We start from the raw sequence: 25,160 nt of genomic DNA on the forward strand, positions 1-25,160 counted from the left end.
GTAAGCACACTGAAAAGATCAAAGGGATTTCAAAGCAGAGTAATAATGAGAGCACTATAATATGAATGTGAAGGAATAGCAAATAAGATTATTTATCAATCAAAGATTCAGCAAAAGTAACAAAGTAAAAGGGGGGAATTATCTGACAACTCCTGTATTTCTGTTAGTACATTTAGGAACAAAAGAAAAATCAGGAGAAATCTTTAATGAAGCATTTAAGAAAACACAGATTAAAAAAAGCATAAGTACAGTTGGAAATAAAGTAAGTAATTGAAGAGTAAAGATTGAAGAGTAATCCTAGTGGAATAATGTTATCACAGGTCAAGAGATTAGTCATGATGAGGCATGCTCTGGGACTTCTCTAGTGAGAAGCACACAGTGCAATCCAGAATCCAGCTGACCACACAACTGCCAGAACATACAAGATTTTGATGCACCAGCTTACTTGAAGGCTAGTAAAGACTCTGAACGAAGAACTGAGAATACAGACAAAAGGAGATCTATGCAAGGTGTGTCTATTCAGAGAGGATTAATATAAAATGTTCTTTATGCTCATGTCCCATAGCAATGGGCATGGCATAAAAACACACACACACACAGATAAGAGATTAAGTAGGACTGACAAAATTGCCATAGTAGTTGGTTATGTGATTCAGAATATGGTCCCTGCCTTAGGGAATGCTAGATGATGTGGAACTGAGCTGGATAACTGTACATTGGTTCATAGATTTTTAGGTCAGAAGAGATTAGTATCAAGTCTGACCTCCTGTATAACACAGGCCAATGTCTGCATCAACCCCATAATTTATGTTTGGACTATGGTATATGTTTTAGAAAGATATCCATCCTTGACTTAAAGACTGCAAATGATAGAGAATCAACCAAGTCCATGATTATGTACTAGGACTCCTAAATTCTTTTCAGGGTCATTTCTTTCTAGGATATGGTCCTCTATGATATAACTATGACCTACATTGTTTGCTCCTAAATGTTCCAAAATATGTGCATTTGGCCATATTAAAGATGTATGTTGTTCAAATGAGCCCCCTCCCTTTATCAAGTGACCCAGATTAGTTTTGATAAGTGGCCTGTACCCATCATCATTTACCACTCCACCAATCTGTGGATCATCTGCAAATTTGACCAATAATGATTTTATATTTTCTTCCAGATCACTGATAAAGTTATCCAGAAGAGACTTGTGAATTGGCAGAGAGATGAGAGAGCCTAGAAAATTAAGGGGATTCATTCCATTTATCCCCTCCTTTTTCTCTTACTACCCTCCCTTCAATGTACAGTCTCTCTTCTTTAGTCTTTCTGAATATCTAGTAGTCTCCCAATAAAACCCTACCCACAATAAAGTTGGGGGGGGAAGAAACAAAATAAAGTTTTTGGACTTAACAGTGTTTGCAAACCATCACATTGTTCATTCTCTTTGTATGTTACATTTCCACTCCATAGTTGGCTGCCACGACCATTTAGATTATAAACTCTTTGCGGGAGGCACCATCTCTTAGGGCTTGTCTATACAGTACAGTAGAGGTGTAAATTCTAGAGTGCATAGAGCGCTGTGCTCTCACTGGACCATGCAGACCTTGCTGGCATGCACTAAAATTTCCCTCGTGCATGTTATTGCAGTACTGTCTGAAACGGGACTATATTAATGTGTATTACAAATTTTTAGTGCATGCCAGCAGAGTCCACACAGGCCAGTCAGTGTGCAACACTAGTGAGCACTATAATTTACGCCCCTCTAGCATCAGTACTCTGTTTGTACAACACTGAGCTGGGAATCTGTAGGCACTAATGTAATCCAAACAAACAATTAATAAGAATCCCAGACTGGGAGGGGATTCCATAGATGGGTGGAAAGTTGGAGTTTTTAAAGAGTACCAGTGAGATGAAGAGGGGCTTTAGTCAAACTTTGATGAGCTTAAATAGTTTGGTGTCTTTTTTCTATATACAAATACAGAACATTTAAAATATTAAATTGAATTAGATTAAAAGTGACTTCTCCACTATTAAAGCACCTGGTTCACTCATAGTCACACAATCTTAGTTGTAAGTGTGATCTGTACATTATGGTTCCTCTGCATCATGCCATTGACACAAATCATCCATAAATCTGTTTAATGGTCCAGTTAATAACTACTATGGTTTATTTGGTTAGGGTCCAATCCAATGCCCACTAATTCAATGGAAGTCTCTCCATTAACCTCAATGAGCACTAGATTTATCTGGTTCTTAGTGCGTATGGTGCCTTCAGCACAGTGTAAAATACAAAATATATGAAGTCTCTGCTCTGAAGAGCTTAAAACATGAAAGACTGATGGAGAGGAGAGGTCACAATGGAAAATTCATAGAAGATTGTAATGTAAGGTTTCATTCTATTATTATGATTAGCATTGTATAGATCATCATCTCACAACTCATAGGTGCCACAGAAGTAGTGAGTCATTAGAAGAGATCTGAATGAGGAGAAGATGATGGATTTGTGAAGTGGGATCAGGAGGTCACTACAGGCATAGGGAGCTACATAGCAGAAAATAAGGTGTTAGAAGCTTATAAGAAAGAGTTGGGTGTTGCATACTACTTGCATATTACTGATTAGGGCATTATAAGAACAGATTGAACATGTCTCCAGAGTCTACCTGACTCCCAGACTAAAGAGCTGTTCCTTTGGGTTCCTAGTTTATGTTCTTAAATGGCTATTAGCCAAAATGATCAGGGACACAACCCTAAACCTCCAACTGCCAGAAAATGGGACTGGATGACAGATCACTCAAAATTCCTTGTTCTGCTCATTCCCTCTGAAGCATCTGGCTCTGGCTCCTGTTAGAGGCAGGATACTGGGCTACATGCACCATTGGTCTGACTCAATATGACCATTCTTATATAGAAAGATTCCTCCAAGCTTTAAAAAAAACACACTGCAGATTTTAAAAAATATAATGTTTGAATACACCAACGTGCTTACTGAATGTGATACAGAAAACAATTAATATTTGGGAACCAGGTCAGAAAATCTTGGTGAAATATGATAAGGAAATTGCAGAGTCTTAGGAAAGCATAAATAGTTTGATCATGTTTTGGCTAATGTACAATCTCTCATATCATAATCAGGTAAAATAATCAGACTATGTTTAATCCTGAAATGGATTCAATTTAGTCTTCTCTAATCACTCACTTACTTTCCAGACATAGCATGCAGCTGGAGAGCCAAATGACATGGTGTCATTTGTGCCTTACGAAAGTGGACTCAAACAAGTTTTTTCTCTAGATGCATCCTGGATGGTTGAACCACATCCAAAAAATTAGTTATCTAAATTTGTTTAAGAAAATCATCATGCTTGATGACAATTGTTCAACTGAGCACTAAAATGGGCAATCCTTCTTCAAAAGAGCTGGTGAGATTACTGAAGGGTAAGGTAGTATATCTTACACTCACACTGGAGGAAAAATAGATATACTCTAGGCATCAGTTCAGTTCTCTAATACAGTTCTCTAATACAGTCATTTTTATAACTGTTGATCCATTGAAAAGTCATTGCCATTGGCAGCTTCTCATCAGCTTAGGTAAATATACTTCACAGATCGCACAAAAATGTAATAACCCACTCTAAGTTACTAACTGACAAGCAATATAAGCAGCTTGCTTGAACTAGATACACAAGGGGTAAATATTCTTTAACAGTGATGTTTCATTGCATTTTACTAACATGTGTACAACCTTAGCTGCTGATAAAGAAGCCATGCTGAACAACATTGTATCATAGATTAAAGAAATATAATTTTCATCTATTGTCCCAGGGGTTGTTAACTGCAGCTAGTATAAGAAGATAGACCCCATAAAATGGGCATGGGAAGACAATGTTCAGCAGACCTTTGCTCTACAAGAACCCTGTGACAAAGTGAATCTGGACAATGTCCAGACTACATAAAATTCCAGTTCATTCATTCTTTCTGTATGGAATTCACACCATCGGGGAAGTGAATTATTTACTATCATAGAGTGGAATACCAACGCTGTGGTGCTGGAACACACAGATCTTTAAGGAAACAAAGAAACACTTTAGTTGCAATGCAAATGTATATTGTGCTTACTTCTAAAACAAGTGTAACTGATAGATTGAGGTTGGCATTTTGAAAAGAGCTCAAGGTATTTATGTGCCCAATTCCCATTCAGATTCAGATGGGGTGCCTAATTCATTTAGGTTCCTTTGACATTCCCAGTACAACAGCACATTGGTATAATGGATGATCTAAAGGAGCAACTTTGTCATTAATTCAACAGAAATAATAATCTATAAGCATATGTATCTGTCTCATATTAAATTCATAAAGAAGATTAATGTAAAATTCACAGAGTCACAGCATTCAAGTCAACAGCTTCTGATCTGCAACATTGGGTGGTACACAAAGACACTGGGCTCCTGCCGACAGCATCCATGCCAATTTATGACTTTTGACAACAAATTCACTGCATAGTGAATTAAAGAAACATCTGTAATAGCTCAGTTGTTGAAGAGCATAACAGCATCATGTTTCCAATAGTGGTACATGTTTCCAGGAGAGTTGCAATGTGGTCGATTGGGTAGGGCATGTTCTATTCCCCTATTTCCCAATGACTGGCTGTATAATATTGGAGAAGTAACTTTGCTTCTCCAACTACAGAACATGAATATTTATACTTACCGATCTTAGATTCCTGTAAGGCACTTGGCTTGGTACCACATAACATTTTGAATAAGAAATTAAAATGATACAAAAATCAACCTGTCACACATTAAATTGATTGAAAATTGCCTAATTAATATATCTTAACATGTAATTGTAAAAGGGGAATCATCACTGAGTATTTCTAGTGGGTCCCACAAGTATCAGTTCTTAGCTCTATGCTATGTAACGTTTTTATCAATGACCTGGAAGAAAACATGAAATCATCACTGATAAAGTTAACAGATGACACACAGATTGGGGCAGTGGTAAAAGAATGAAAAGGACAGTTCACTGATTCAGAGAGATCTGAATTGCTTTGTAAACGAGGCACAAGAAAACAATTTGCATTTCAGTATAGCCAAATGTAAGGTCCTCTATCTAGGAACAAAGAGTGTGAGCTGTGCTTATAGGGTAGATGTTAGTAGAAAATAAGCTCCCAGTTCAATGTTGTGTCCAAACGGGCTAATGTAACCTTGAAAATACAAACAAACAGGAATATAAAGTAGGAGTGGGCATGTTGTATTACCTCTGCATCTAGCACTGGCGTGGCCTATACCGGACTCTGTCCACGTCTGGTTTCAGAGTAGCAGCCGTGTTAGTCTGTATTCGCAAAAAGAAAAAGAGTACTTGTGGCACCTTAGAGACTAACAAATTTATTAGAGCATAAGCTTTCGTGAGCTACAGCTCACTTCATCGGATGCATCGAATGCATCCGATGAAGTGAGCTGTAGCTCACAAAAGCTTATGCTCTAATAAATTTGTTAGTCTCTAAGGTGCCACAAGTACTCCTTTTCTTTCTGTCCACGTCTGGTGTCCACAATTCAAGAAGGATGTTGATAAATGGGAAAGGGTTCAGAAAAGAGCCACAAGAATGACTGAAGAATTAGAAACATGTTTTATAGTGACAGATTCAAGGTGTTCACTATATTTAGCTCATCAAATGGAAGATTAAGGGGTGACTTAATCACAATCTATAAGTGCTTACAGGGGGAGCAGATATTTTATAATAGAGTGCTTTTCAATCTAGCATAGAATGCTATAACAATCTATCAAGGGTTCTGATGGAGTCTCCATCACTAGAAATTTTAAAATCAATATTTGATATTTTTCTAAAGAATAATATCTATTTCAAACAGGATTTAATTCAGGGAAGTCCTATGACCCATATGATTGAGCCCTGCGCAAATAGAAAAATTTGGATCCACATCCACAATAATTAACTTGTATCTGACCCGTGATCTGCACTCCACCTTTTATATGCATCCACCTGCACTAGCACCCTTTAGAGCAGTGGTTCTCAACTGGGTGTCCATGGCCCCCTAGGGGGCCATGAGCCAGTTTCGGGGGTCCATAGGGCTAAAGTCCTGAGCCCCAGCATCCCCCATGGGGCTAACACCCTGAACTTCAAGCTTCGGTGCTCCCCACAGGACTAGAGCCCCAAATCCCATAAACCCTGTGGGGCTAAAGCCTGGACCCCAGAGCCCAAGCTCCCTCCCCTGGGGATCCAGGCTTTAGCCCAATGGTGAGGACTGGGGTTCAGAGCTCCATGCTTCAGCCCTGCCAGGGGTGCTGCAGCTCTGGGCTTTAGCACCATGGAGGGTGCTGGTGCTTGGCGTTCCAGGCTTCTGCCCCGCAGGGCACCAGTACCCCCTGAAACTGGCTCACAGCCCCACAGGGGGCTGCAGACCCCCTGATTGAGAACTGCTGCTCTAGAGCCCTGTGTGGATAACAAAAAAAATGTGGATCCACATCTGATACACAAAGATGGCAAACAATACAACTGCATCCACGGATGCAGATATCCACAGACATAAAGCAGATATCCGCAGATTTGCAAGGCTCTACATAATGCAGAAGAGATGACTGCAATTGTCCCTTCCAGTGTTATAAACTGTGACTTTTTAAAGCTCTTTGAGATCTATGGGTCAAAGGGCATGGTGTAAGAGCTACATATTATTATTACACACCCACAACAGTCAATATATCACAATGCAGTTCTTTTGCCTGATTCACCATTGGACTAGTGAAGTTCCACCTTATTGTAATTTCATTGATTTCAACTGAGTTACATTTGTTTAAAGCTGGACATCCAAAGTGGTGAATCAGGACCCGCTTATGGAAAGATGTTCCTCAAATCCAGAGGATGAAATACTAGGGCCTGAGTTATACAGTGTTCCAACTAGATGCTGCAATGATCTCTTCTTGCTTTCCAATATATGAAGTGGTACTCCTATGTAATAGAGTAACACCATTGTATTGCCCTTCAATTTAGAATATTTCACATGTTTTTGGTCCAGTGATGTCAACTGTCTAAGACAAAGGGCATTTGCAGACTTCATGTAAATACAATGTATCTAAAATACAATGCAGTAGACAAAAGAGAAACCACAGTCAAGATATGCATGCATATCTCTAGTTCAGGTTCCCAAATAAAGTATGCCTTCTGGACAGAAACAATTAGTTGTTCCACGTTATTTCAAGTGTTCTAAAGTAAAACTAGTAAACTATGTGAAGGACATGCCAAGATATACATAGCACCTCACTGTTTTTCTTTTGGTAACTACACAGATAGCTCATTAGCCTTTGATAGGCATGGTGCATCACTTCTCATTGTACAAAGCCTGGCTAATTTAAGTTAAAAGAGCTCTGAGATGAAATGTCATCTGACAATAGCCCATCTCCAGAGCTTTTCAGTGTTCAGGTAAAGATACTGTCATACAGAGAAATTTAACCATCTGTCAATAACCTGACTGGCAGCTCTTTGCATGATGTCCTGTGGGATTAGATATTTTCATTTCAAACATACATACCTGTATCACTGGATACTAAAGATGTACTGCCCACACTGTACAGTTACGGAGCTGATAACTCCACATGATAAACTTTGAAAAACTATCTGTCTTTTTCCTCCTGTCTTCTTTTTCTTATTAAGGATATTTGCATGAAAATGGGATCTGTGGTTTCTTAAGAGTTTATGCTTAATCCCTCTAGACTCTTTCTCCAAATATCTCTCTAAGATTTCAATTTCTAAAGTACATTAATAGCAAAATTAGCTGCCAGTTGCTTTACTACAGGATTTCTGCTCTTCCAGAAGTTTGCTTTAGTATTTTGGAGGCAAGGGGAATCATTCTTAATAGGCCATAAATTCTGTTCCATTAGAGAGGAACAAAGGAATACACAGCAGGAAGAAGTTTGAAAGCTGCACTCCCAATTGAGAGACAGTGTGGTCTTATGGATAGGGTGGTGGCCTAGTAATCAGGAGATACAGATCTAACACTGACTGTAAGACCGTAAGTAAATCACTCCTTTTATGCAACTGCATATACGCCATCTAAAATGTATCTTCAGTCATTTGCCAGAAGGGGAGTTAAGGGCACAACCAAAGTTAGAATTCAGGGATTTCCAGCTGCCTATGCAGAACATTGGGCAGCTTCTTTCTGCACCATTGCTTTTAATAAACATGAATATCATATGGAATTAAAACGTCCATATTTTGCATGTGATAAATGTAACTAACTGGTCAGGCTATGTTGCATCCCCACCTCCTTCACCCCCGATCATGAGAGGATGTTTGTCTGCTTCAGTCCCCCATACTAGTCATTGCTTATTAGGTCAAGCTGACAGACTTATGCTTCTAGTTTTGGAAGTCCATGGTTAGAGTCCTGGAGTTGGCCAAGATGGCTGACATCCCAATAATATGAGTAGAATCAATTGGCCCAAACTGCCCTGTATAGGGATGTGATGGGTGCGACTCACCATGCTAGAGTCTCCTGCTGGTCATCTTGCAGATCAGCTCCACAGGTCAGTACGCTGACTCCCAGTGATGTCTCACCTGCCATCACTTCTGCACCTGTGTCATTCCAGGGACCACAGCATCCTCTTCAGGACACAGCCCTCTGGCTGTGCCAGACTCTGTGCTCCCCCCTTCCAGGGGACAGGATCACAGTCCAATGGTTCAGCCACTTCCTCAGTGGTGAGTTGGAAGGTGAACCCAGGCCTGCCCACTACTCTGGGTCCCGGTCCAGGGACTCTCTAGATGGCAGCCATCTGCTGCCTCCCGTCCAACTTCTCAGTACCTTTCCCTGGGCCACTTCCCTGCAGCCCTAGCAGCTTCTTAACCCTGACCTCAGGACTTCAGTATGCAAGTATTTCAAGTTGCAATGGGGGAGGTTTAGATTGGATATTAGGAAAAACTTTTTCACTAAGAGGGTGGTGAAACACTGGAATGCGTTACCTAGGGAGGTGGTAGAATCTCCTTCCTTAGAGGTTTTTAAGGTCAGGCTTGACAAAGCCCTGGCTGGGATGATTTAACTGGGACTTGGTCCTGCTTTGAGCAGGGGGTTGGACTAGATGACCTTCTGGGGTCCCTTCCAACCCTGATATTCTATGATTCTATGATTCTATGATTCTATGCCAGTCCTAGCAACTGGCCAGGAACTCACTCTCACTCCCCTGATCTTGCCCAGCACTGCTCTGTGAAGGGTGCTAGCTTTCTTCAGGCAGGCAGGCAGGCAGGCCTCCTTGAGCTCCAGGGAGCAACTGAACCCAATCTGCAGCTCTCCTTATATGGGGCTGCCCAGCCCTGATTGGCTGCTCCTTGCAGCCTCTCTCCTATTGGCTGCTTTCTGTGCAGCCTCCCTAGGGCTCCATTAACCCCTTACAGGCAAAAGTGTGGCAGATGCCCCACCACAATGGGTCATTTTAAAAACTGAAAACAATTATTTTAAAATAAAAGTAAATAAAGAACATTTGCCACACGCCTTTGACCACCATACCACTTTTACCTAATAATAATAATTATACTGATTTGTATCAATAATCAGCATTGTGATCTTAGCATATATCTCCATTTGAATGAAAAGAGAGTTCCAACCACTAGGGATTTGAAATGTTTATGTGTTCACTAGTTACTGCAAGTTAAGAAACACATTTAAAATGTGAGTAAATGCACTTACTAAACACAGAGCAAAGTGCCTTGTGCCACACTCAAAACTTCTACTTATGTCTACTCATTCACAACCCTAAGTTACTGGAGAAAATCCTCTGCTATCAGAAATATGTGTGTCTGAAGGTGGAAGCAATGACCCTAAAACTGGATTTTGATCTTTGCACAAGTATTTTGTGAACCTAAAAAGCATTGTTGCAAGAGCGTCCTTTTGTTCACTTCAAAATATGGCCACTTGTCGGAATACCCCTTCTAGAGCTCATCTCTCCAGGACTGTTGAAGGGATGTTTTGACTGCAGTACAGGGAAGTGTGCATTTCTCTCACACCTCTTCTGTGGTTGAAAAAAAATGTCAGTTTCCTTGTCCAGGGCCTTTGTCATCAATACTATGAATGATGTTGCAGTGAAATTAAATGTGCCAGGAGAGTGGTGTGATAATGATACAGCCCTAGGCTCCAGACATACCAGCTGTTCTCTGAAGGCAGATTCCTATATCCATGCAGAGCTGGAAAGAAATCCATAGGGCTGTGTGCAGGTGCAGGGGTCCTCCTCCAGAGAGTAGCTTCCAGGACTGGAGCCATAAGGTGGTCATTCCAGGAAGTACCAAAGTCTGTGAACAAAAATTTAAAAACTCAGCCTCTCCATCCAAAAATATTGCTCTTAGGTATTCCCTTTTGCACTTGATTTCCCAACTTTAAATGCTCTCATAGCAACAGCAAGCAGGAGTTAATAGAGGGAAAGCCCTTCAACACACGCATTTGTCCCCTCCCTAAACCACCGTGCTTCCTCCGGTGCACACAGATCAGAAGCTTTGATTTTAAACTCTTTAGGGGCAGGGACTGTCTTTTTCATTGTTCGTACAGTGCCTAACACAATGAGGTCCTGTTCCATGACTGGGGCTCCTAGATGCTATCACACAACAAAAAATAATTTTATGAAATTTGAAAATGTTGAGTATTTTCCCCAGCTAATAACAGCAGCAGCATAATGTTGCTGGATTTCAGAGAATGAGACATAACAGAAAAGGCTGGCAACTTATCATATCAAACAAGAGAATGAGGAAAAGGGCAGAGAAACTTTACCACAGGGAAAAAAAAATCTCCTTGAACTGAATCCCATTTGGCCAGCTGATGTTAGCAGACCAAATTATCTAACGGATCATTGGAAGGATGATGGTGAAGAAACAGAATAGTAAAATCATTGCCCATGTCTGGCTATTGGCCCTTCAAAGCATTATTTGCATAAAATTGTGTAGAAACTAGGAAAACATGCATAGTTAATTTTATTTATATTTTAATATTATAAAAGGCTTAGCAGAATAAAATTAGTCATAAAACTTCCCCTTGAATGTGTATTTTTTTTCTTCTTAAATAATGGAAAGACTAATGCTACTTAAGGATGATGAAACCAAAATTTCATGTGCAAATCTGATGAACATTTAGTAATTAGTATATGCACATGTCAAGCCTCTGGAAAGTGAACACACCATATTTCATTAATTGAAATGTATGTGTTTATCTACTCTGAACTCTGGAAGTTTACATACTGTACATATTTAGATCACTTAGTAATTATCTGCTGTTGAAGGCAGTTTCTACTTGGGTAAAGTGCTTAGAAAATTGTATTTCAGAAAATCAGATTCTGTTCATCTTACTCATGTGAGTGGTCCCAGTGACTAGGCATCCCATTGATTTCAGTGGGACTAGAAGGATAAGGACAGCAAGCAGGATTTGGCCCCAGTAAGAATCCAGCACCACAGACTGGTACCCATGTTAAAGTCAACAGCATACTAGCACCACACCAGAGATAAAATTATATAAATCAATAGTTCTCCCTTCCCTGGAATATTTTGTTCATTTCTAATCATCCCATTTTAAAGACATAGCAAAAATAATAGGGGTCCAGAGAAAAGAACTAAAGAAGCATGGAAAGATTTCTATGGAAGAATAGATGGAAATATTTGGGTTGTTCAGTTTATAGAAGAGAGGAAAAAGACATGACATGACAGAGGTATAGAAAATAATAAATGATATATTGAAGGTCATGTGAGTGCTCATGTTTATGCTCTCTCATAATACTTGAACAAGGGAACATTCAAAGGCAGAACATTAAAATTGATAAAAAAATTGGACAATTCATATTGCCTATGGGACGCACTGACACAAGATGATACTAAGACAAGAGGCTAGCAGGATTCACAAAAGAGTATGTATATGGGTAATGAGAAAGCAAAAGGCATATCAGAGATTTAAAACCACCCTGCACCAGTAAATAAGCAAATCACAAACTGTTTGAGATTAGGAAGAAATTTTCTCTATGGTCAGTTTATTTCATAATAGAGATTCTTGTATGTGAATTATAGGGATTGTTGCACCTTCCTATGGAGTTTCTGGCACTGACCACTGTTGCGGAGCTAATACTGGACTAACTGGATTACTAATCTGATCTGGTAAGCAGCTCCCATGCTGAGAAAGGATTGAATCAAACCAAATGTGAAGCTTGCAAGTCAACAACATGTGTCCATTGGGTAATTATCATATGCTTGCATGAGACTCAGTGAAGACACAAAAGATCAATAGTATTAAAACAACTTTCAAGTGAGTGAAGTGGATGATGCCTTTGTGCTGTTCCAAAAAATAATTGAGCCAAAGCTGCTGTCAGACTCAAAACCTCCAGTCATACACATCAGCTTAAGAACTTTCTGTTTCTTGTGAGTTTGTTTGCTTGACATGACATTCTGTACAGATCAGTGAGATTTTACCTAGCAAATTACAGGCTAACATCTAATCAGGCAGTTGCAAGCAGCATAAGAATGTCTCATTAAATGTAGAAAGACAGGCACCAACTAGATGGAGCAGGGTCCAAACAGATGCACAAAGATCTCTTCACCTGTTACCCGGGGTTCTTCCAACCCAACGCTCTTGGTAACTTTTACTCTGTGTGAAGAGGTGTCAGGAAATAAATCGGGGGAGACACGGCCGTCCGACTGATAGATGGCTGGCACAAACAGGACGACACACGAGTGCTTTCACTTAAAGCTAAACTTTACTTAGTCTCAAGCACTTACACACACGTCCTCAAGAGGTTAGTATAACACCCCCAACCCTCAATAAATACCGAAGCTGAGTGTGGCTCTCGAGTGGCACAGCGGCAGCCCGTCTGCTAGTGGGGAACACAAGATGCATCCAGAGAGGGAGAGTCCAGTCCCAAAGAGTCCCACTACCTCAAACTTTTCCCCCTTATTTATACATTAGTAATAGAATGACATGTTCCTTAAAGCAAACTTGTTAAGCAGTTTCAATGGTCAAGCGAGAGGTTCCTTCTGATTATCGATTAACCAGGTGTCGGGTTTTCGAAAGTTTGCAGCCTTGAGGCCCCAATAGACATTCCTGGGGCACATCCTGCTCTTCTAAGATGCATGTATCAGCAACTTCAACACAATTCTTATCAAGAAGGATGCAGGGTCAAGCTGCCCTCTCTGTGGCACCCAAAACACCCCTCCCCTCCTGCCTTGGTTAAGCTAAGCCTGCTGACTTGGCTAATTTACAGCCTGCTGACTTGGCTGCTTGTAGCAGTAAGCCATAGTGGTTTCAGGCACTTTACTGGTTTGCCAAAGTCTCCCCATGCACAACAAAAGATTTGCAGGTGACGCCTGGGTGGTAGCATGTGGCAGTAGCATGTGGTGTGTTCCTGTAGACAAGCAAGAAATTGTCCAATTTCTGCTGATGATTCAAAAAAGATTTCTTAGCTCTTAAGGTATGCTTAAATATCTGTACAGAGCGTTCCACTAGTCTGTTTGTAGCAAAGGTATTATGGAACAGAATATATGTGTCTTTTGAATACCTCATGACCATATATGGCATGTCAATGGTTATCTAGTGTAGCCTTTCATGACTGCAACATTGTTACCTGTTGTGCATGCTCCAGCCCACAAAGTACATCCAGTGTGCAGCTTTACTGACAGCTTCTATTCACCAACCTTCTATTCTCCTCTCAGCCACATCTGAGCGGCAGTAAAGCCTACACCCTATGGTCCCTTCCCCTTCACAAGAGAAAGCACATCATCCTTAGCAGTTTCTTGGCTGATGTCTGTGCTAGTGAGGGGTAACCTATCCATCAAATTGAGATAAAACACTTTATCAAAAGTTTATCTGGTTTGATGGGAGCTTGGGTGTGGCAGGCCCTCAACATTGCTGTGCTAAGTCTCTTTCAGAACTGAATAGTGTAGAACTGAGCTGAAAGTAGCAATGCCCATGGTTGCATAAAAGGAGCAGCTAATGACTGAATTTTATTTATTTATTTTTTGCTTGTAAGAGTTCATGTGCCAATACTGTTTGCAGATTAGGCAAAAATTTATCATAATAGTTAAGCAGTCCTATGAATTAACATAATTGTGACACATTCTCTGGTCTTGGTGTTTGAAAAATGTCCTTATCTTTCTCTGGCAATATCCTTAAGTCTGTAGCATCAATTACATGTCCAAGGTATTCAACTGAAGGATTGAAAAACTCACATTGTCTCAATGTACTCCCAGCCCATGGTCTTCCAAACATTGCAGGACAGCATCCAAATTTTGAAGATGATCCTCTTGATCCTTTCTTGTAAGAAGGATGTCATTCAAATAGCACTGAACTCTGTTCAATCCCTTCAGGACTGGCTAATACATGACTTTCTGGAACAGGGCAGGTACTGGTGTTATACCAAAAGGCAATCTGTTAAAGCAAAATAAGCCTTTTGGGGTGTTGATTATGAGATATTTGTGAGGTGCCAAATGTCAGCACTGATACAGTCAGTAGCTTCGTTCAGATCTGGGCACGCAGGGCATCACTTAATGTTTGTCTGAACTGACAATGTTCTGACAATATCCTTATAACAGCAACAAACTGTATTACTGACTCTCCACTTCCCTGATGTCACTGATGGAACTGATCTCATTCAGCCCTCATCGATGGGAGAGGAGAGAAATGTTCCTACATTGCTGAAGTAATTGTGGTGTACGTGACATTTCTGGGCACAGTTGCAGACAATAGATCATGCAGCAGTCCATATGCCTTCAGATCCCATCACTTGTCAGCAAGGTTGAAACTTCTTTGTCTGGAATGGAGTTGCAAGCTACAAATTGCTCAAAATGTTTGAGGTATACAAGTCATGATGTGCAGTTTTCATAGAATTCACCTATACTGCCCACAAAAGTTGCCAATTAATTCCTCTCCTGTTGAATTCCACACCCTCCCGGATGCCTTCTCTTCTGAAAATATTTTCTTTTCTTTTCTTTTCTTTTCTTTTCTTTTCTTTTCTTTTCTTTTCTTGCAGCTTTCCTCTGAAGGTTCGATTTTTTTTAAGTGTGCACTATCTGCTCTTGTTTGCCCTCTGCTAGCTGAGTGCATACATTGCAGAATCCCTCCTTTGGCAGTACTTGGGCTCCTTCTCAGCCTAGCATGCCCGGGATGGCTGCTCCCCGTTCACTGCTCTGTCAATGGCAGCTCAGCTACAATCCCCTCCTTTTCTTCTATCTATCTGCCTACTCCCCATCGCTTGCTGGCTGGCTGATGCTGCACCAGCAGCAAAAGCAGCATTCAGCCACCTTGAGTTTCTAGGTGAGCATCTTTACTTTTTTAAAAAAATATTGTTTGCTCACTTTTTCTTCTTGTGCAGGCCGTGGGTGCACTGGACACACGTGGGGTAGAAGGTCCTTATCGTCAATGTTCTATTTGGGCTCAGCTGTGAAAGCAATTGGGCAGGAGGAGCTGATTCAAACACATCTATCTGCTGTGGTGGCTTCATTGTTCTGGCAGCAAAACAGAAACCAAACAAAAATAAGGCTCTGCTCTGAGTACAACCTGCCCAACCATTTAAAGAGGCAGGCATCATGGTTTCCATAATGGCTCATTTTGGGTCTCATGCATCTTTCCCTGAAGCCTCTGGTCATGGCCACTGTCAGAGCCAGTACTGGGCTAGCTCGGTCTGATCCAGTATGCCAGGTCCTACGTTCTCTAAGAGAGTGGCCCTTTTGATGGCTTGTGTTTCTTCCTGGAACAGACATAACAGTAGTGGCTGACAGGAATAACAATGATGGTGCTGCTGCTGACCTTAGAGTCATCAATTCCAGGCTGAGGTGTTTTGGGTTGGGAGGCTGAGTGACTCCCTGTAGAGTGAGTAAGGAAAAAAACGCCATAAAATGTTATCTAAAGAATGAAACACACTGTGAGCTGGCTTTTCTGTTTTTACAATATTTATAATGTAAATACAGGATGGAGCTTCGCAGGACAATTCTTCATATGAATGAAATGTACATATTTGTGAATCTACTTTAAAAATAAATTATCCTTCATTCTTACAGCCTTATTTTAAATTCTTAAATGCTTCATAATTTGACTAACAAAACCAGAGATTCTGCTTCTCAGACTCAGACTTGGTAGGACACAGTTCCACTGAGATCCGCCTATAGAGGGGGAGGTCTTTGACTCACTAATGAAGTTAATGGGATACTTATGTTCATAGGTGCTAGAACTAGTGCTGACACACCCCCTGACTTGAAGTAGTTTCCATCATATACAGGGTTAGAGTTTGGTTGAATGGTTCTCAGCACCCCCACTATACAAATTGTTCCAGCACCCCTGCTTATGTTAGTGCATGTTACTCATATACAGATGAGATACAGAATCTTGCTCAGAAGAGATATTATGATCTCAAATCCTTAATATTCTATATGTAAAAATGCATTTAAATGGGCTGTAGTAGCATTTATCTCAGGGCAGCATATCCAGCAGTGACATAGGAAGCTGCCCATTCCCTTAAAGTCACAAGTTATAAAACTAAAAAATAAAATAAAAGTGAGAGTATAGTAAGAGTGCCCTTGGTGGCAAATTAGAAATTGCTTCTGAGAATTAATGAGATATACTTACACAACCTTTCACCTGTAGATCACTGAGCTGAACCTAGGTTAATAATGGTGTTTTTTGCTGGTTGAAACGAAAGAAATCCATCTGACTTAGTCCAGCATCCAGTGGAAAAGTATCCCCCACTACTGGCAGACTTGTAACAGTCTCAGCTGAGGCCAGGGACTGAATGGTCATGGAAATTATAACTAAACTTTTATTTGTATTAGATTTTTAAAAATTATTTATCAAGTTTCAATGTTCTCAAGGGACTGTACAATCCAATCTTCCACTAGAAGGTTTGTGGGGGGAAAGAACTGAAAGATACCAATTAGCAAAAATGTCCAAAATCAAATGATTTAAAAAAAAATCCTTTAGAAAAGTCTCCCTCAAAATAAAACAAAAATAAAAATGGAGCTGATTGGAAACTTTTTGACAATTTTTGCTGTTGTTATTGTTGAAATATGCTATTTCATTGACATGGCAACATTTAATAAAAACATTGATTTTGATGAAGGTTTCAAGAGGAAAGTTTCTCACATGCAGGGAAGAGAGAAAGCACGTGTGACTGTTTTGATCTGAAATTTCAACACAATTCCATTTTGCAGAACTGATGTGGAATGAAAACAACTTTGAAATTTGAAAGTTGTCATGAAATGAAATTGTCACTTTTGGGCCACCTCTACAAAAACAAGAAATAAATTTGCCCAAAGTAAGGATGAAGACTGAAATTGCCCACCTCTCTGTGTAAAGTGCTGCTGCAATGTTACACAGCCTTGCAGTTTTCTTACTGGTGAGCTAGCACAATCTGGCAGAGTTCCTGTAACAATGACAGGCATGAGTTCAGTAAGCACAGAGCTATTCCCTCCCAGCTGCTGGTTTTACTGTAACAAAACAGGTTTCAGAGTAGCAGCCGTGTTAGTCTGTATTCGCAAAAAGAAAAGGAGTACCGGTGGCACCTTAGAGACTAACAAATTTATTAGAGCATAAGCTTTCGTGAGCTACAGCTCACTTCATCGGATGCATTGAAGTGAGCTGTAGCTCACGAAAGCTTATGCTCTAATAAATTTGTTAGTCTCTAAGGTGCCACCGGTACTCCTTTTCTTTTTGTAACAAAACAGTTTCTCTCCCTCCCAGTGGTAGGAAGAACTTCCTTACCCCTTGACTTCCTCTCAGAACCGCTCCCTGGGACAGATATCCTTTCAGTATGGGAGAATCCCACACGCTAGAGGCTGTCTGTGGATGTGCAGAAATACCCACTTGTCCAGCCAGAAGAGTGATCCTTCCTCTACTAATCACTAGCACCCATATGACGGAACAACTATAGATCCTGTTTCTCCAGCATACAGTGGAAAGAATAGCCACATGTTACTGCACATCACCTTCTCCTTCCCTCCAACTGTTGCCAGCACTATTAAATGAGCAGCATACCTCAGATCACTTCTCAGGCCCAACTCTGGCATAATGTAACCAGTGGTTAGTTTGCACAAGATGGGGGAATTTGTACAGCCACTGTTGATGCCACATGTACTGTGTGGGTAAGAGATGACTTTGGAGGAGCACTATATTCACGGAAATAAATACAAAAGAGTGGCAGGTGCAGCTTTCCTGATTGTTGGGTCCAGCTCCCTCTCTGGATATTGTGACCTGGCTCACAGGGTTGCAGTGCCACTCAGGTTTGGTCTGGCCACCCCTCCATCCTGTGCCTGGAGCAGGGAGCTGGACCCAGCTCCATAAAACAGGAGGCACTGCTGCAGGGTGAGTATGGGCTGGGTGCACTCTCCAACTCCACACCGTTAGGGCCTCCCTTCCATACTGGTCCAGAAGAAGTGTATGTTTGCCTGATTTTGCATCCTTGGTTTCATGATTTCTGTGGGTGCAACTGAACCCATGAACACCTTACTAAAGCTCCCCAATGCAAAAATAAAACAAACCACAAGGAAGGCACAAGTCTTTAAAATCCCTCACCTCCATGAATACAGTCTAAGTGAAAAGGTTCATAGAAAGGTTCATAGAATCACAGAAATTGCAAGGCTCGAGAGATCATCAAGTTCAACTCCCTGTGCGGAGGCAGGACAAAGTAAACATAGACCATCCCTGACAAGTGTTTGTCCAACCTGATCTTAAAGATGGCCAATGATGGGGATTCCACAACCTCCCTTGGAAGCCTATTCCAGAGCTTAACTATCCTTACAGTTAGATTTTCCTAATAGCTATCATAACTTTGTCTTTCTGCAGATTAAGCCCATTACTTCTTGTCCTGCCTTCAGTGGACATGAAGAACAATTAGCAGTCCTCTTTATAGCAGCCCTTGACAATTTTCAAATATGTTATCAGGTCCCACCTGAGTCTTCTTTTCTCAAAACTAAAAATGCCCAGTTTTTTTAACCTTTCCTCATAAGTCAGGTTTTCTAAAACTTTTATAATGTTCATTGCTCTCCTCTGGACCATTACCAATTTTTCCACATCTTTTCTATAGTGTGGTGCACGGAGTAGGACACAGTATTCCAACTGAGGGCTCCCCAGTGCCAAGTAGACCAGGACAATTATCTCCTGTGTCTTACATACAATGCTGCTGTTAATATACCCCAGAATTATATTAGCCTTTTAATAACTGCATCACATTGTCAGTTCATATTAAATTTGTGATACCCCAGATCCTTTTCAACAGTACTACCACCTAGTGGATTATTCTCCATTTTGTAGTTGTGCATTTGAGTTTTCCTTCGCAAGTGAAGTATTTTCCACTTGTCTTTATTGAATTTCATCTTGTTGAATTCAGACCAGTTCTCCACGTCATCAAGGTTGTTTTGAATTCTAATGCTGTCCTCCAAAGGGCTTGCAACCCCTCCCAGGCTGATGCCATCTGCAAATTTTATTAGCCTATTTTCCACTCCATTACCCAAATCATTAATGGAAATATTGAGTAGTACTGAACTGGGGACTGATCCCTGTGGGACCCCACTAACTATACCCTCCCAATTTGACAGCAAACCATTTATAATGACTCTTTGAATATGGTCTTTCAAGTAGCTGTGCACCCATCTTATAGCAACTTCATCTAAACCACATTTCCCTAGTTTGCTTATGAGACTGTCATGAGGGACTGTGCCAAATGCCTTATTAAAAATCAAGATCTATCACATCTACTGCTTCCACCCATCCGCTAGCTCAGTAACCCTGTCAAAGTTCTTTATACTCCCCTCCCTTTATCTAATTTCAACTTGTACGAATGGTGGAAAAATACTCCTAACATTTAAATTGCAGAGCCTTGTTTTAACTGAAGTAGAGAGAATGCATATTGAAGACTTAAGCATTCTATAAAGAGTAGACATATGTGGGTGGGTGGAGAAAAAAATCTTTACTGGCAAATGTTATAGGACACCAATACATACTTACCTACAATTAAGTATCCATTCTTGAAGAGATGAAAACATCTTTCTTTTGACATTCTCCTCCACACCCATCACTCTTCCCCCTTCTTCCAGCTCTGCACAAATTCTCAACAATGACTGTGGAGAAAAACTCAGTGCTATCCAGCACCAGCACCCTCACTCTTCTCCATTCCTTCTTGCCCATCCCCTTCCCTTCCACTGTCCTTCCCTCAGCTTCCAGCCTTTGACCTATTCCCTTGATCCATTCCTTTTCTGATTCCAGTCATCTCTCACTCTGACTCTCATTACACTCCTCCTTCAGGTTTCAGAGTAGCAGCCGTGTTAGTCTGTATTTGCAAGAAGAAAAGGAGTACTTGTGGCACCTTCGAGACTAACAAATTTATTTGAGCATAAGCTTTCGTGAGCTACAGCTCACTTCATCGGATGCATCTGATGAAGTGAGCTGTACCTCACAAAAGCTTATGCTCAAATAAATTTGTTAGTCTCGAAGGTGCCACAAGTACTCCTTTTTTTAACTCCTTTTTACTCCTTCTTCAACCACACTTTTTATTCGGCTTCTTTCACTCAGCCTCTAGATGTGCTCTGGTATCACTTCTCCTGAAGGAAAAAAACCCTTCCCTTCACCCCCTTGCCTTTCAGTTACTTTCTTATCTCCCTAATTCCCTTTGTGTTCAAACTTCTCTGAGGGTAGTTTGTAAGGTGTTGAGGATATGGGAAGGCAGGGCAATTTGCCCATGAATTCGAAATTTCTTTCCCCTTCACCTATACGACTGGGAGCAGCGAGATTGAGAAATCACTGCAATAAGCAATAGGGAGCAGCAAAAGTAGGAACAGGGTCCTGGCCCTAGACCATGAATGAGAAGACTAATCACCCTCCACTCCCCTCAATTACAAGGAATAGTAGTGTCACTGTGTTGGCCAATCAGATTGTCCAAAATAGTGATATCACTCTCAAAAAGGTACTTGCTTTTCCTGCAGTGATGATATTAAAGATGGCAACCTCAGATACCAAACATCTCTGTAGGTGGGTATTTGAGTGGGTATCTGTAATTAGATGATCACACAATTACTCAGACGTTCTCTAATTCATCCAAGTTAAATAGATATTTCCAAAGGCATCAGCAGGCCAAGTGTAAGTTCACAGTTGTCCAGTGGAGTATGATTTTATTTATCTCCTGCTACTGCAGTTTCCATTCTTGTATGGAAAAGTCACAACCAAGGTAACAAATATTAATAAAGTGGATAGTTTTCAACTCATTCTTTAAATCCTCACAGAGCATGTAGCTTTGTAAGTGGTGATTAGCTCCTTGTAAATAATAACCTGGCAAAACACATGGTAAAGCTTCACTCTAGGGAACGCTGCAAGAGATTTGTAGGTTGCTCACTTATCTAACACCACTGGGGAATCAAAATAATAAGAGAGAAAGTGAAGAGCACTGTACTAAGGAATGAGTTTGAACTGATAATAATTGGAAAGGATGGCAACAGCTATGCCCAGCTGATGTGGCTTATTATTTTGCACTTAGAATCTGCACTTTAAAAAAATCTACTCTTCCCCTATGTCTAGGATTCATCTTTTTTAGTGCCCAAATGCTGAGCAGAGACCCTGTCAAAGCCATGGATAATGCCACATAAATAAAATAGATAAAAATAGATTGAAGGTGTCTGACCTGGGGTATTAGAAATCTTTAACAACAGTGGTCTTTGTCAGTTTCATTGGTAACGTTTTGCTTTTGCAGGCAGATGTCCAACAATCTCGGCAACAAAATTTATCCCCAGCGAACTCTGTGTTGGTTTTATAAACACTGCTGAAAACTATTGGTTTTTGATCTGTAATGAATATGCATCTCAGTCATATTACGTAATTCATAATATAATTCATTCAGTCATTAAAAACAAATCTCAAAATCTATAGGGTGAAATCCTGACCCTAATGAACTCAATGGTAAAATCCCCATCAATTTAAATGGAAGCAAGATCTTATTCGTGGTGTTCTAAAGAAATCTAACGTATTGGCATTTTACTTACATCAGAGACCTGTAGTTCCATAATCAAGCCATGCTATATTATCCTAGTTCCCTAACCTGAGAATACCTGCACTAAAAGTAAGACAAGGTGGGTGAGATTATCTTTTATTGGATTCTCTCACTAACAGAAGTTGGTCCACTAAAAATATTACCTCACCTACCTTGTTTCTCTAATATCCTGGTACCCACAAAGCTACAACAACATTGTAGTCCACTAAAAGTAGCATTTCCTGACAACATTACTGTGTCAGCCAATCAGCATCATCTAAAGTAGTGACTTCAATTCTCCAAAGGGATTGCTTTCCCTACAGCAATGGTAGTCAGATAGTGCTACCTCTGATTGGAATGGCTATGTCCTTTTGCCCAACCATAGTCCCACTGAAGCTCATTGGGCTTTGCCAAAGGCAGAGGACTGCTTCACTATTCAGTGACAGAGATTTAGTACCAGTTTTTAACAACACATGAATACATACCTGCATATAGATGTATGTGTGATAGATGACTATATAGGAATACTGGTAATTACATACTTTATTTTAGCATTAAGCTGAGGTGGTATGGTCTTCAGAGAAGGATTTGTAGGCAGAGAGGAGCCAACTATAACCTTCAGCTGTTGATTGCTGGCCTGTATTTTGCAGTGCCTGATAGAAGATGTTTTGTACATATGTTTTACATGGGATCCTTTGGCAAAAACTGAAGCTGAGTCAGCAATAGTTAGAATTGCAGTTGGCTAGATAAAGGAAGTAAACCATTAAACAACCAGGAGGTTTATAGGTTCCAACATAAGGTGAATTTTATTTGTTCTTTTTCCTACTGTGCAGGAATTGTTTTTGAAGGCTGTTAGGGGAGGCTTTTTACTGTTAGTGGTATCCTTCAAAAATCATCATAAAAAAGGACCTTCCTGGATGTTTGCTCTGGAATCCTAATGAGGTGCTTGCCCCTATTGGACATCTTATGAGTATTTCAAATAAACCATCTTCATATAATGTTAAGGTTGTCATTAACCTGACCACGCCAATCAAAAGCCAAGTTAAATTGCTGAATCTATTCCAAACTTGCCTAGCTATATATTTTCCAATGAAAATGCTCACCCTGACATAGAGAAGTGCTGTAACTCCTTAGGTATGCATATGCCCCTCAGACTTCCCCTGTGAGGTAGGGATGAGGTACGCTGGAGATTAAGTGGCCCAATTTTTAAAATTGCTGAGCACCCAATGTCTCCCATCAAGTGACTAATTATTGATTATATTTTCAAAAGTGCCTAAGGCTCAGATTTTTGAAGGTATTTAGGTTCCCAAGTGCTAAAATTACTTTGGAAAATGAGACTTAGACCCTAAGTTGCTTAACATTTTTGAAAAATTTACTCTCCATCTTTTATGTTGACATTGCATTGAGCTGTGAAGACGGAGGCTTAGGTTAAATGCTAACCTTGCAAAATCTTGTGCAATTTTTGTACCTTTTTTGTGCAGCATCAAAGTTGCACTGACAGTAAATAAACGCAGAGAGAGTATTAGAAAAGAAATGAAACCTGCTACCACGTCTTCCAGAGGCCAGAATTCCAATATGTTTTACACACAAATGTCCACGTGTTTACTTCAGAGCCCCTCACCAAATGGATAAAAATGTGAGCTGAAGGACCATTGGGCCATTTCCTCAGCAAGTTTCATAACTGAATACATTTGTGGTGCTTCCCCTGAAAATTCACAGTGGTCAGTAGGTCTTAATAAACCGTTGTGTGTTTGTTTTGTAGTCAGTCTAGTGGTTAGTTATGAAGGTGAGGTATTAAATAAGTAGAGGTAGTCAAAATCTCGTAAGCAACATGATTTTTACATTGTCTCAACTTCCATCTATCCATTGCTTCCCTCCATGCTGCTGCCCCTTGCTGTCTACTCTCTCATCTCTGTTCTGTTCTCTTCTCAGCTGCTATCCCCTCCAGATTCTCCATCCCTCCTCCATGCTAACTCCATTCCCACTTTCCCCCTCCAAAACGTCTGCAATCTCCATTTCTCCCCTCTTCAATTCTGCTTCCTTCACAACCCTTCTCTTACCCACACTGAAGTCCTTAGCCAGAATCACCCTTTCCCATCTTTGGGTGAAATTGTGGCCCTACTAAAGTCATTGTGGGTTTTGCCATTGACTTCAATAGAGTCAGGATTATTGGAATGGTTGGAATGGCTCACTCCTTTTGCTCTGGTCCAAACCTGTGATGCACAAGTAAGATATCCCTGTCCATGTGAGATATGATTATGAAATGCTGTTATTCAGAAGAGTGGAGTCCTATATATGAATTACATGGGGTATGGAGGGCAGTCTGCCCAAAACTTCAATGCATATATTAGGAATGTGTAAACAGTAAGCAACTATTAATATACAGGTTTCAGAGCAGCAGCCGTGTTAGTCTGTATTTGCAAAAAGAAAAGGAGTACTTGTGGCACCTTAGAGACTAACAAATTTATTTGAGCATAAGTTTTCATGAGCTACAGCTCACTTCATTGGATGCATGCAAGTACTCCTTTTCTTTTTATTAATATACAGCACATCTCTCATTTATGATCATATAGTCTGTATACATATAAACACACACACACACACACACACACACTATGAGCCAGGTTCGGTGTAAATTGATGTAATTCCTTTGAAGTGAATGAAGCTAGGCTGATTTACACTAGTTTATGACAGATTTGTTAATATAACGTTTCTGCTTGAAGTTTCCTTTACATTTTATTTTCTGCTGATACCTCGTCATGGAAATGTCACAAGATATCAAACCAGCAGGACACATTTTGCTTTCTTTTTTTAACTAAGTGCTATAGCTATTTTTGTCCACATTTTACTTTGTTTCCCATCTTGTCCAATGTTTCCAGTTTCACCTAGAAGGGCTAATAATTCCAGACATCACTGACAGCTCTTTCTTAACCTTGTACTCACAATTCTGAACAACTCTTGACATATTGTTTCCTCAGAGCAGAGTACTGCTAAAAGTATAATGTATAAATGTAACACCTAAGGGCTGCTTTTTCGAAGTTGGACACAATCAGTGGAATTAACAGCACATATAACGTGTCAATGCTTTTTTTTTATTACTCAGTGAAGTTATGCTCACATAGAAGAGCTAGAGGAGTAGCTTTTACTTCAGTAGGCTTACCATCAAGTTTCCAATTTAAAGTAATATAATATGGAAAATAAATCACTGA

Source organism: Dermochelys coriacea, chromosome 1 (genome assembly GCF_009764565.3).
Source record: "Dermochelys coriacea isolate rDerCor1 chromosome 1, rDerCor1.pri.v4, whole genome shotgun sequence".
Taxonomy (NCBI): domain Eukaryota; kingdom Metazoa; phylum Chordata; order Testudines; family Dermochelyidae; genus Dermochelys; species Dermochelys coriacea.